The sequence below is a fragment of the Lygodium microphyllum genome, chromosome 20 (genome assembly GCF_053477565.2).
Source record: "Lygodium microphyllum isolate KBCC chromosome 20, Lygodium_microphyllum_v1.1.10, whole genome shotgun sequence".
In the NCBI taxonomy this organism is placed as follows: domain Eukaryota; kingdom Viridiplantae; phylum Streptophyta; class Polypodiopsida; order Schizaeales; family Lygodiaceae; genus Lygodium; species Lygodium microphyllum.
Window position 1 is genome coordinate 19,898,252 of NC_141154.1, and position 13,928 is coordinate 19,912,179.

Here is a 13,928-nt window from a genome sequence, read left to right on the forward strand (position 1 = left end):
GAGGAGTAAGAAAGGGAAATCGTTGGACTACATCTAATTATAAACACAATATCTCTAGTGGCGATTAGGCTATTGTATCCTCGGACGCTCCTGGTCATGAGGCCGTGTTGGATTATCTTGTGAGTGTTATAGAGGCTCGTCAGCTAGTGTCTATAGCCAATGTAGAGCCCGACATGTACACTCCATGAATCCAAGGACATGTTGCATCTCCTTGATATTTGAAAGCCCTTCCCAATTCAAAGAAGCCTTGATTAGACTTTACAAAATAAATAACCAGACATTAGTCCACCATACATAATGTATCACAAAGAAACTAATTCTACAAACAAGAAAGAGAATTGATTTATTGGGCTACTGTATGCATACAAACTATCGATAAGTGTAGTGAGACCGTGTCTTTTTGTATATCGAGTCTCCAAGGATGTAGGATTGCAGTTTGTGATGGAGTGTTATAAAGAAAACAAAATAGCATTATTAGAAGTAAGGTTGTTAATAAAAGTGATATTCTAAATAAGAAAGTGAGAAGAACCAAACGAAAATGTACAAAGTCCTCCAAATAATTCATAGGGCTACCACTCCCAAGATGATGCACAACCCCTGCCTCCAATCTATCTCGATGATGCACAACTCCCTATATGATGCACAACCTCTTACTACTAATTTCATCATATGTCCATGTTTTCTTGGAATCTATCTCAAAAAATCTAGATGGATCTCATTGAATGATTTCCCCAACTCCTTCCAATACCACTCTAAACCATTGTACATCGAATATGATCATGGAGAAGTTACAATAATCCACGGAGATAACACTTTGCAAGTTGTTAAAATATTCCATCTCATCTACTGTAGTATTTGAATCCATGGCCCCACCATTGGCTCTCTTGCTCAAACTTTTCTATGATACCACAAATCCTTGTGGAGCACATTTTGTTGATGAGCTCAACTTGAAAATGTCACACATGTAACTACACCATGCTATAGATTTTGTACTATACATTAAAATGGTTAAATTAGTTATTGCACATAAAATCTAGATACGATAGCAAATAAAACACATGGTCATCTTCAGACTACATCCCATTGAGAATTCCCACTTCTCAGTAGAGACATCTACCCCTTCACATGAAGCTATGATAAAATCTTCAAGCAACCACCACATAGATATAAACTACAACATCTCCTCCATGCCCTCGGAATATCAAACCCATCAATGGTGTGTATTACGTCAAAATTTTGATTGTACTCTCTCCCGCTCTTTTCAGGCCTGCTCAATCATACCTAATGAGCCACTTTTCCATGCATGCATGATGCAATATACAAAAATAATTCACTTTTTCCTCCATAGCACCATCCATAATTTTTTCTATCCCATTTTCAACCATCACATCTTTGGTTAGTATATCACCATCCTTTAATCTCCATAGCATACTCTTGTTTGAATCCACTATCAGTAGTCACTCTAAAATTTCTGCAAGTTACCTTCTAGCTGAGATCACAATTGCACAAAACCCTTCAAGGTTTTCATGAAGCACCTTGAGAATAACATCCATCGTGTGTGGATGGATCCTACAATCTCCACTTCATTGAAGAGATGTACTAGGAAACAAGTTTGTATCATGAGCATGGAAAGGTACTTCTCAAAGAGACACAGTGTCTCCATCGCTCCTTGCCTTGCAATTCAATAGAGGATTTCTTGATCTCCTTTTGTGAGATCCATTGCACTAAATTCGACAACGTATAAATTATCAAGCATATTTTCTGAGTGAGGCACCCGCAATTGTGATCAATAGTGTATGAACTATCAAAAATTTGAAACATTACAAATATTAAATAGACACTAAATACTGAAATACTAAGGTTTCTTGCTATTAAGGTTAGAATAAACCTAGCATATCCTGTCCCAATCATGGGATTTCTGTCCTAATAGTTGGTCATCTTTAGAGAAAGCAAACTCAAGGAAACACATCATATCCATCACGCTATAGATAGACCTGACAATTTGCTTCACCATGTGCTCTCCTCTAGTCGAAATGACCCATGCAGTGCAATATGGTCCCATAATAAGCTACTCACATTTTTGAAAATATGCATGGAATCCAACAAATGGTTGATTTGTAAAGTGGGTGCAATAGACAACTTGTAGAAAGCTGAGAACTATCTCAATTTACTTGGATATGATTTTTGTGGACCATTTTCAACTTGTATAAGCTTTTGGCGTACATTAATGGTGGAGGTTGTCCAAGAAAACCTTCTCTTAGTTCATGACCCTACGGTAAGAAAGCGACATGTCCGTGATATACCATCTTCTTTATGGTTCATGACCTTCAGGAGTCTAACTGTGACACACACAATGGACATGCATGATAAGGTGACTAGACCAATCACAATACCCATATCTAGTATAAAAAATTGAAAATAAAAAACCAAGTACATTTGAAGAGCACAAAAAGTATTTTTTATAATGGAGTCAGAGTGTGATGTACCTACAAAACTCGGTCACACTCCAATTCCACCCATACTTTTCCTGTAAACTTTAAGAGCGCAAGTAGCATCTTTAAGCAAGATACTTGATACCCATCATCTAATGGTATGGGCGCTTCCTCTCTCAGTGGATCAGATCAATCTACATCAATGGGCAATAATGCATCAATGATAGTCTCCATCTCAAGCTCCACTTAATCCTCTCTCTTTGTATGAATGGGTCTCACAATTTCCACTTAATCCACGATATATACCATGATGTTAGTTTGTATTATGAGCATGTTGTGGAAAGGTACTTCTGAAAGAAACACATTGTCTCCATCATTTCCTACTTTGCAAATTCAATAGAAGATGTCTTCTTCTCCTTTTGTGAGATCCATTGCACTAAATTTGAAAACTTTTAAAATCATCGAGCATATTTTTGGAGTGAGGCACACCACAATCGCAATCCATAGTATGAACTATCAAATATAGACTAAATAGAAAAATAATGAGGTTACTTACCATCAAGGTCAAGATAAACCTTGTATATCTTGTGCCAATTGTGGAATTTTAGTCTTGATAGTTGGTCATTTTTAGAGAAAGTAGACCTGAGGGAACACATCATACCCATTGGGGTTTGAATAGGCCTAATAATTTACTTCACCACATACTCTTCTTTAGTGGACAGGACCCAAGGAGTGTGAGGTAGTAGTAAGTAATCATCAAAGCTCTAACTGTGGCCAAAGCACCTCGATCTTTCCCTTATTCTTTAAATCCATTGGTGTCGTTATAGTGTTTCTCTTTTCTATGATATGGTCCCAATACAAGCTACCCACATTCTTGAAAATATGCATGGGATCCAACAATTTGTTAATATGTAGAGTGGGTCCAAATACAATAACTTGTAGAAAATAGAGAACCATTGCATTCAGCTTGTATGTGATTTTTTATTGACCATTTTCAACTAGAACAAGCTTTGGATATTTATTTATGCTAGAGGTTGTCCAATAAAATCTCCCCTCAGTTCATGACCCTCTACCAAGAAAGAAATTTGTCCCTGATATACGATCTTCTTCATGGTTCATGATCTTCAAAAGTCTAACTGTGGCCCATGCAATGGACATGCATGATAACCTGAGGTAATTGAACCTATCTTAATACCCCTATCTAGTCAACATAAACTTGAACGAGCTATGTTAGATATCAATAACTGGAATGGAAGTCCACTTACCTAAGCACTCCCCAAATCCCAAAAAGTCAGGCATGGTCTACATAAGAATGGCTTGCATATAAGCGGACCATCAATCATTATGCTTGCTCATATCTTCCATAGTGACCCCCTCCTCCCATAAAATCTTAAGCTCATCAACAGATGGATGAAAGTAGACATCCATATTCTTGACTCTGTAGCGCCTAGGAATGAATAAGCTAAGAATTGGGTGTCTGTTCTCCATAGAAAGCCATGGTGAGATGTTATATTTTACAAGGACTATAGGCCACAAACTATAAGAAGTTGAGCAAAGACCAACTGGCTCTTGTGTAAAGTATGGAAAGATGGAGTCAATGTGTCTCCATGTGCGTGAATCTGCTAATATTTGTTGGACTCCATTTGTGCATCTATTATGTGGAAAGTGAAAAGTGTTTGAGAAACTTCTAAGGGACCATAGTTTAGACATGTCTCTATAGTATTGTAGTCTCCTTGAAATATTGCACAATCATTGACACATACATGGATGCTATTGTAGTCCATGTCATCCTTTCTTAACACCAATCAGGTATGATCATGGGACTTAGGCATCATGTTTTTAGGTGATAATATGTGATATTTTGAGCAACCTTTAAAAAACCAGGAACCTTTGGGGATCACAAAAAACATTTTTTATAATGGAGTCAAAATCAAAGGAGCACAAAATTTACTTGAACAACTTGATCATACTCACATCACTCCACCCATACTTTACTTGCACACTTAGGAGCACAAGTAGGGTCTTTAAGTGAGATACTTGCCACCCATCATACAATGGTATGTATTCTTTCTCTCTCAATGGATTTGATGACTCGCCATCCATGGGTAGTAACACATCGATGGTAGTCTCCATCTTAAGCTCCAAGATTGGAGGAAGATCCAAAAGCTCTATTATCTTCTGTGGTATCCAAGGTGTAGTCTGTAGTGTATCCTTGAATGGGTTTATTATCTCAGACACCCCATCCATTTCATGTCCACAAACTCTTTTGATAGGTCGCAATAGGTTCATTCCTTGGGATGGAGTTTCACCTCTCTCTATATATATTTCTAAGACACATCTAATATTATTATATGAAATATTCAATTACTTTCAAATGTAAAGCATGATTGATACACACTTTTCTTACCTTTTTCTCAAAGTCTAAGATTGCATGGTCAATGATCTCGAATTGAAACTTGTTGAAGAGTCACACATGTTCTATAAACAAGCAATACTTTTATCTAATTTACCAGCTTGCACTGAGTGTAAGGACACAGGACATGCTGATTTTTCACAACCATCATTGTTGTCCATTTGGTTTGTGTAACATCAAATAATAGTTTTTGTTTCCCTCATTGATTATCTTCTGCCATTTTAGTCTCTACTTATATTTTCCTCTATTTATTTTCTTTCCCCTTCTTTATTTCTCTTGCCAACCCTCTTTCTCTCTCTCTTTTTCTTTTTTGTTCGCCTCCCTTCATCTCTCTTTGTTTCTCTCCCCCCCACTCTCTCATTGTTTCTCTCTCTCCTCCATCTCTTTACTTCTCTCCATTGCTTTTCTCCCCCCTCTCTTTACCTTTATCTATTTTTATTTATCAACCTTTCTATTTCTCTTCCCACCTATCATTCTTTCCCTCCTTTCCTTTCTTTTCTTGCCTCTCTTTATCTCTCTTTTTCCATTTCTTTTCTCTCCCCTTCTCTTTATCTTTTTCCATCCCTCTTTCTATTTCTTTCCCTAGCCCTCTTTGTCTGTCTCTCTCCCTTTCTTTGTTTTCCTCCCTTCATCTTTCTTTGTTTCTCTCTCCCTCCCCTCTCTCTCTCTCTCTCTCTCTCTCTCTCTCTCTCTCTCTCTTATAGTAGCATTCGTAGTATGAATTTCAATATCTAAAGTGAACATGTGACCAACTCTACTTTCTTTTGTCACCAACTTGTACTTATTATTAAAATCCTCCACAAAGCATCTTTTCGCATTAAATTAAACTTGCAATCCTTGCTCTAGTATCCAACTAAAAAATACCAAAATCTTTGTAATGGATAGCACATGTAATACATTTGACAGATACTTTGTCTAACCATTATGCAAGGACAAGGGAAACTTTGTAATGTGTGAAACTGGGTGGCATAAATCATCACCCATCTACAAATAACCTAGATTTTATAAATCTTTCATCTCTTAAACTATTTAACATAGCTTGTTATATGATTAGATGCATCTAAATCAACATACCATACATTATTATGTGTCTCCTTTTCTATAATATCATTCATCATATGTTGCATAACAAACAAACACTCATTTTCTCCTTGACATTTTCTCGTGAAGATGATGTATAGTTTCCTTGCTCCAATTAACCACTATGAATATCATCCTTCTTAGCATAATAATGGGTTGCAATATGATCTATTTTATCACAATAATGACAAGTGATACAAGAGTTGTCAAAACCTTTGTTTTTCCATCCACCTCTTCCTCTAAAGCTTTCCATGCCACTAAAGTTTCCACAGCCTCTTAAAACCTATATCTCATCAAGTTACTATTTAAAATATTTTACTGATTATTACTAGTACGTCCTCTATCATGGCCTCTTGAAGAGGATCTTTCACGTTCCCTTTCTTGAACTTATGTAAAATTCTAGGACCTATTTACCACTTTGTTCAAATGATTCACCCTGTATGTTAATCTCTTTAGTGATCATGAGAGAGACCAACTCATCAAGAAATCCAAATAGCTTCCCTACATATACAAAAGTGTCAAATGATCTCTAAGCCTTCCTATTATTAAGGCTACTAAAAGTAGATAAAATCAAATCATTGTTCTTATACATTGCATTGATAGTTGGTAAGGCATCTACAATGCTCCTCACTTTCAAAACATACTCATTTATAGACATCTTCCATTTCTTCAAAGTATTCAACTCTTGCTTGTATTGAATCTTTCGTGCATTTGTATTTACTGAAACATGACCTTAGAAATCCTCCAAGTTGCATGTGAAGTTGGTGCATTTTTTGTATACCCCAACATAGTATTATCAATAATTGTAGATATCAATACTTCACCTCTTTGTCTTTTACATTCCATTATTTCAACACCTTTAATTATTTTACAATCCATAGGGTCACTTAGCTTTGGTTTATTTTCTTCACTTGAAACAAACTCGTAAAGGCCTTTTTCAATAAGGAAGTTCATTTCATAAAGCTTCCATGATGGATAATTATTATTGTCTAGCTTCTCAATGATGGGTTTTCCGTTGTTCTCTACCGTTTTCACAAAATTGATTTAAAGCATTAAGCAAGTCTTTTTCAATCTTTCACACAAGTTAATAACATTACACCAAGCATCCTTTCTCACTATCTTCTCAAGAATACATGTAGTTCATAACTAAAACTTGTGTTTGCTTCTTAGAAAACATCTCAAAACTTATAGATTCAAAATTTGTAACCTATACACAAAATTTGGATCAACACAACCAAAATCATAATATACCTTGAAAATTCTTTCCACAACCTTATGGGTCTAAAATAGGGCTTGAAATGGCCTCAAATGGCCAAGAAAGCAATGAGATAGCCTAAATTATATGTAGAATATATAGTACTAAAACTATATTTTCAAGATGTGTCCCATTAAGAGTGATGTAGGCCTTCAACAAGTCCACATGTGATGCATTGATGGAAACTCAATGAAATCAAATGTGATGGTTGAGTTCAAAGGCAAAAGTAGGAGCTTCAAAATCCTCCAAGGATTGACTTGAGCTACCATTTCCTACTAAAATCAACCATGATCTCTCAAAGACTTAAACATTGAATATCCTTGATTATGTCGAGTCTATACCATTACTTACTAAAATCAACATTGAGCTCTCAAATCCTTAAACACTGAATATCCTTGATCACTTGAGTCTATACCATCAAATACTACCAACTAAGCAGAGAATTGTCACGAAATCATGATCTTTAACTTGGATTGGAGGGGCAAAGGACTACAATATCCACAATCGGAGCTCTTAGTTATGTGAGCCTAAGAAACCATACAAATTGTGTGATATTTCCACTCATAGTTTTGATGGAATAAAGATGTATTCCATGCAAGCATGGTCATTCACGAGGCCTTATTGCATGCTCTTTTGCTACTATTGAACAATCAATTGAGATAGTATGCTACTATGGCATAATTTTGTAAGTTCTCATCTCCAATCAATCCTTGTATAAATTTTTTTAGACACCACATCACAGTCCTTTGGACCTTTGCTAAGAGCAATCACCCATATAAATGAGAAGTTTTGGCCTTAGCTTTAGACTTGTATGGGATCCAACATGTTGGTCATAATGTTCTCCCAAGATGAATCCTCCTATGCCAACTCCCATCAAAAAGAGGACTATATTCCTCTTAAACACCATATGAGACTATGGTGAAGCTCTCAAATCACTCTCAATAGCCTTACATGTACTAAGGGGCTACTATATCACTCTCTAATGCAAGCTACAATGTCTTCTATAGCTTGTGATTTCTTTTTCATTTTTCTTCTTTTTTTCCTCCTCTCCAATAGTATTTATATACTCGTCTCCCTTCTTCGTGCCTATTGAAACCTTACGTTTTCTTCCAATGTCTATACCAAAGTGTTGAATGTACCATTCAAGAAACTAGGCAATCTTCCACTTGAAAACCTCCCCTTCTAGAGAAGCAAGACATCTTTTTTTAACTCCCTTTCCCCTTCTCTATTTGCTTCTCAACCTAAAACCTCTTAATTTTCTTTGGCTTGGTATAAATGAAGTCTAAAATAGCAATACTAACTCTTGCCCTCCCTCTTCTCTTTTGAGAGCCAATTCTATCTTCTACATCCTTTTTTAAAAGAGCCATGAAACATAATATTCAATATGCACTTATATATAATTTCTCCTTTAAATATTTTTTGAAAAAGACCACTAATACACAATCTATACCTTTGTATAATTTTTTTTTTCTTGCTAATCATGCTTACTTAAAACAATGTCCTCTTGTATATATACTCTCTACTTGTATATAATTTCTTTTCTTAATTCCAATCAAGCTTGCTAAAAAAACATGTCCTCTTGTTTTTTCTCCTTCCAAACTTCAGCTCCTATTTTCTATTCACAATCATCTCATGTTCAGTAGGAGGTGATAACCCTTTGACCATTTCTCCTCTTTCTTACTTTCATTTTGTATTTTTCTCCATAATCCTTTACACTTGCTTCTTATTTTTTTATCTTTGTGGATAAGTCCTCTAGAAGATTAAAAGCATATACTTTACAAAAAACATAGGTATACACTTAAGAAACATAGAGATACAAATCTTTGCTTATCATGCACATAAATGAAAGGATTACTCAAGCAACATAAAGAGAACAATACACATAGTCAACCTCATCAAAACATTCATAATCATGCATATCATACATCACACACTCTGATACATGGATATGCACGTACATACATGCATGTGTGCACGAGTGCACACGCACACACACACACACATTGATGCATCCACTCATAAAAACTAGGAGGTGGTATATACATGTTCATCATTGTTTACTCATCAGTATTGAATCAAATATAGGGTATACTCACCGCATGACCCCTTTGAGATCTCTTAAGGCATAGTGATAGAAAACAAGCTCATTTCTCACACTAGTATCCTTTATCTAGATTCTTACACATCCCATGTGCATTAGTAAGAATATCATGCTTATGCTCTTGATGAAAAATATGCCCAATAACTTGTGCATCTAAGATTAGATGCAATTAAAATCATGGTCTACATGTCAAGGTCCCCAATGCACAAAAAAAAAGAAATTAATGCATTGAAATATTACTTGCATATTATATTTTGACATTTCCATGCACCATGCAGATGCTAACACAGATTATTGGCTTAAGTTATGCCTTTTGATAGTTAAGACCTCATCCCTCAAACTTAAAGGTTTAGCTTCACTCTCATACATGCTCATAACAATCTTGATGAAAAGTATGATCATCATAAATATCGATTTAAGATGAAGTAGCTAGGGTAAAAAAGGAGGAATCCTCATGATTTTTACTCTATAGGTAGGTGGGAAAATGTTTGGCTAATTAATGGTAAAGAGGTTAGAAAATTGGGAAATTGTTATGTGAAAACCCTATTTTAAAGTTATTTTTGGGTGAATTGTAGGCTAAAATATGTAATCTTTTGTATATATGGGCTATTTTTTGAGTTTTCAAGCCTACAGTCTAGCTCGATAACCAAGAAAACCTCCAAAAAATAGCCTTTTTCCTAAAATTGGCCCCTAATTTCTACCTTGAAAGTAGCCCTTCATGGCCAAAGTCTCACCTTTTCCCCTTCCACATTGCATCTAAGGTTCGTAATTAGCATAAGATTTTTCCAACAAATTGTGTAAGAGGTGTGTGCTCAATGAGAGTGCAAACTCTCATGCATGTGCAACTAAGTTTGTTGAGGATAGGCTGAATGGGCCTCCTACCATGTGGTGCAAGAAAATGGTATAATTAAATAAATTATCATAGATGCTTGTTTCCAATTTATGGAAAAGTTAGGGCTTGGAAAACTTATCTCTTTTGCCTGTTGTTTACCTCTTTTTTACACCAAATGCTTCTCAATCTACATAATATATTTCACCTCCATAGAAAATGTTATCGACATTGTGGATATCAAAGTAAAAGAAACTAGTGGTGGTTAACTTAGACTTAGTTATCATTATCATTTCGCTCTCCCAATCATATGCTTGTTTTTGTGCTCACATCACTTTTAAGATCTAATTGTATACTCTCTATGGTTTCTTCTACTTCAATCCCTATAATATAAATACAAATGGTAGATAAGATTACTGTTTATGGCACTTTTCATGAACCAAAAACAAAGAAAGGGGAAAGGGAGAAATGGGAAGAGAAGAATAAATCAAGCATGTGCATAGTACCACACTTTCAAGTTATTAAATTTGTGATTTTTGATGGCTTTTTTAAGCAACACTCTCTTACATATCTAAGGGCAAATTAAGGTTATGGCATGTATATAAAGCTCTTGCAAAACTCCTTAACTAATTACTTAGACCTTTATTCTCTTAAATCTAATCCAAACATTAATATGGGGAAATTTTAGCGTAAAGACTATTTTTCAAACACCTTGTTGGCCATTGGGCTAAATTTTTGGACATGAAAACTCAAAAAATAGCCCATATGTCTAAAAATTTATAGTTTTGTGCTAGAAATTCATCCAAAAATATCCCAAAAATCATGTTTTCTCATAACTTTTACCAGATTTTCTAAAATCCTCACCTTTGATCAACCAAACATTCGCCCACCTATCTACAAACTAGAAATTACAGCATCTCTTATTTTTTAATCTACCTAAAACTTCTCACTTACCCACTCTAGTATTAGAGAAACTAAAAAACATTAACAAGGAAATAAAACATAATTCACAATTAGAAGATTCGTTATTCACCAACTACTGTCTCAACTAGTGGTTGTGTTACTTTTTGAGATCTTTGCAAGAACTCTTACTTGTATAGCATCTCACAAAATCCACATATTCTTACCATCTAATTTGTGATTCCCTCTCCCTCTTGATAAATAATATTTCTTGTCCTTTCACCATTACTCCATAATGTCAACACGGATTGGATATTGAAGTCCTACCTTCTAGTAGTTTAATTAATTCTCTTTGTATGAGGTGGCACCAATTTGGGTATACCCACACCATCATTAAAAGTGGCATTAACAATGAATCCCTCTATTTGGGCATCTTTTCAATTGTGAGACTCAGGCTATCAACCAAGAAAACAACATCTCCGACCCTATACATCAATCATTACTGTGTGAGAGAGGTTGACAATGAGTATGAGAGGCCAAGGTAGTGAGTGTGAAAGTTGAGAGGATGATACAATGAGGGTGAGTGTGGAAGCCTCTTCTCTACCTATTCCTTCTCTGCTCTTCATTTTTCCTTGTCAAACCTACAGAGTGTCACACCATTATCAAGATTTAGTGCTAGGTGATAGAGGAGCTAATAGAGGTGGTGGAGAGAAGTGTAAGCATAGATGTAGGAGCGCAATGAGAGCGGACTATAATGGCCCTAGCTAGTGGTTAAATAGTTGTTGAAAAGAAAGTTTTGAGTGTGTGGCCCATAGATATTGAGAGAAATGACATTCATGGTTTTCTAGCATGCTGACAAGATTGGTTACATGATTGCAATATGATATAGGTGCAAAAGGTACCTCCATATGTTTGCCTTCGATGGATGGTGAAGAAGAGATTGATGATCCTGTTTGTGAAGAAAGGTGATTATGTTTACTATGCTAGGCTAAGCATTCCATCTTAGCTTGTTCAGTTTTGAGGGTGTTTGAAACCCTAGATGGGACCACCCCCATGCCGCATTGCCTCTCGAGGAGGGTGAGTTAACCACAAGTTGAAGAGAATAGAATTCCCGAAACCCCACACAGTTAGTATGATTAAGGAGCTAACGATACACTCTTATGACTTTTGCCACACAAGGATCTTCCACTGGCCTATAAACAAAACATGGAAATGCGTAACCGAGGCTATAAACACGAGGAAGGCGGAGGATCCAGAGCGGCACGCGGATCGAAACTCGACTAGGGTGTAGGTAGACGCTCGAGAGCATGCGGGTACTATATATGCACCTGAGCTGCTAAGTTATTGTTGTACCTATGGTGTTTAGGGATCTTTGCATAGTTCACTGGTAGAAGCAAAAAACCACAGCGAGCCATCATGTCGACCATTACTCTCATCGCTACCATTACCCTCGCGACGATCCTGCTACTTGTTGTGGCTGGCGGGCGTAGTACAGCCGATGCGAAGCTTTTCAAGGACGCCAAAGGTCTCTCTCTCTCGATTTTGCACTCGCCTGTCTGTATTCTCTATCAGTAGTGCTGGTGTCACTGAAAGCATCTTATTACGCTCATCCCAAGTGTGTCTATCATCCCAAGTGTGTGTATGTGCCTTTCTCTTGGGCATATCTGTTGGTTGTATTGCATATTGATTGCTCTACTAAGCCATATGAGATGAAGTCACTCATTTTTACCTCTATCTGCCTCCATTAAATCTTTCAAAATCTGGATTCTCTTTCTTTCACCTCCTTCCAACTCTCAATCTCCCTACACCTTTTTGTCTTATACACCTTGGGATAGACCATTAACCATACACACTCTGACATTTGGTGAACCAACATGAAGGTCAATAGAAGAAGTGCAATCATAGGAGATCCATCAAGTTTCAAATTAGATGGTCGATAAAAGGCAAGTTCGTGAGAAGCTTGATGTTGTAGCTCTTGTGAGTGCTTTGCAAGCAGTGAAACATGAGATGAAGTAATTTAATGGGTAGAATATATTAACATATATATGGGTGTATGCAAACAATATGCATTTTCATAGGGTTCCTTAGCATACATGGAGCTAGTATTTTTCTGATCTTAATGTGCAGACATAGCAAGAATAATTGGCAAAATTATATAGAAGAGATAGAAATTGAGTTGTCTATAAAATGGCTCTTAGAGAGGAGTTTTTCCTCAAATACATAGCACTAGTTATGGGGAAAATTTTTAGAGATTGGGGAGAAAGATCTAACAAAGATATTGCAACTACACTCTTGTTGCATTAATTTGAAAGCTGATATGCATAATTGGATGTGGAGGACAAGTAGTCCTTGGAAAGCTTGAAAGTTGAGTTATTCTTAAAAGCTGCAGATTTTGACGTTGCGAGGTGAAGATGAGGCCTCATAAAGAGTGTTGAAAACTAATTTGACTTATGTTATACATGTTGTAAATATGATTGTGAAGGATAAAATGATGAAATTCAAGCTGGAAATAGGGTCTATGCTTGCAATTTCTATGAGAGCACCCAAAAATTGCAACAAAACTATCTATTTCTATAGCTAAACATCCTGTTACGCCTGTTGGTCCAACTCTAGAAGGGGATGCTTTGGATGAGATAGTGAAGTGCTTGCATGATCTTCACTTCATTTTTGGAGACCTTTACTCAAAGGTTGTAAAATTAAGTAAAGTGAAAGAGAAGGGATGGGCAGTATTCCAAAGGCTTGTCAAAGAAGGGTTTAAGAAAAGGTGCATATATTGTAATAGTCTACAACATGAAAAGTGTGATTGTAGGGCTTACCTTGATGTGGAGGCAAAGAAGTTGGTATTTTGGAAAGATCGTAAGGTTCATGTAAGTGAATTATGATTGCCATTTGAGTCAAACTTTGATAGAGGTGCTATG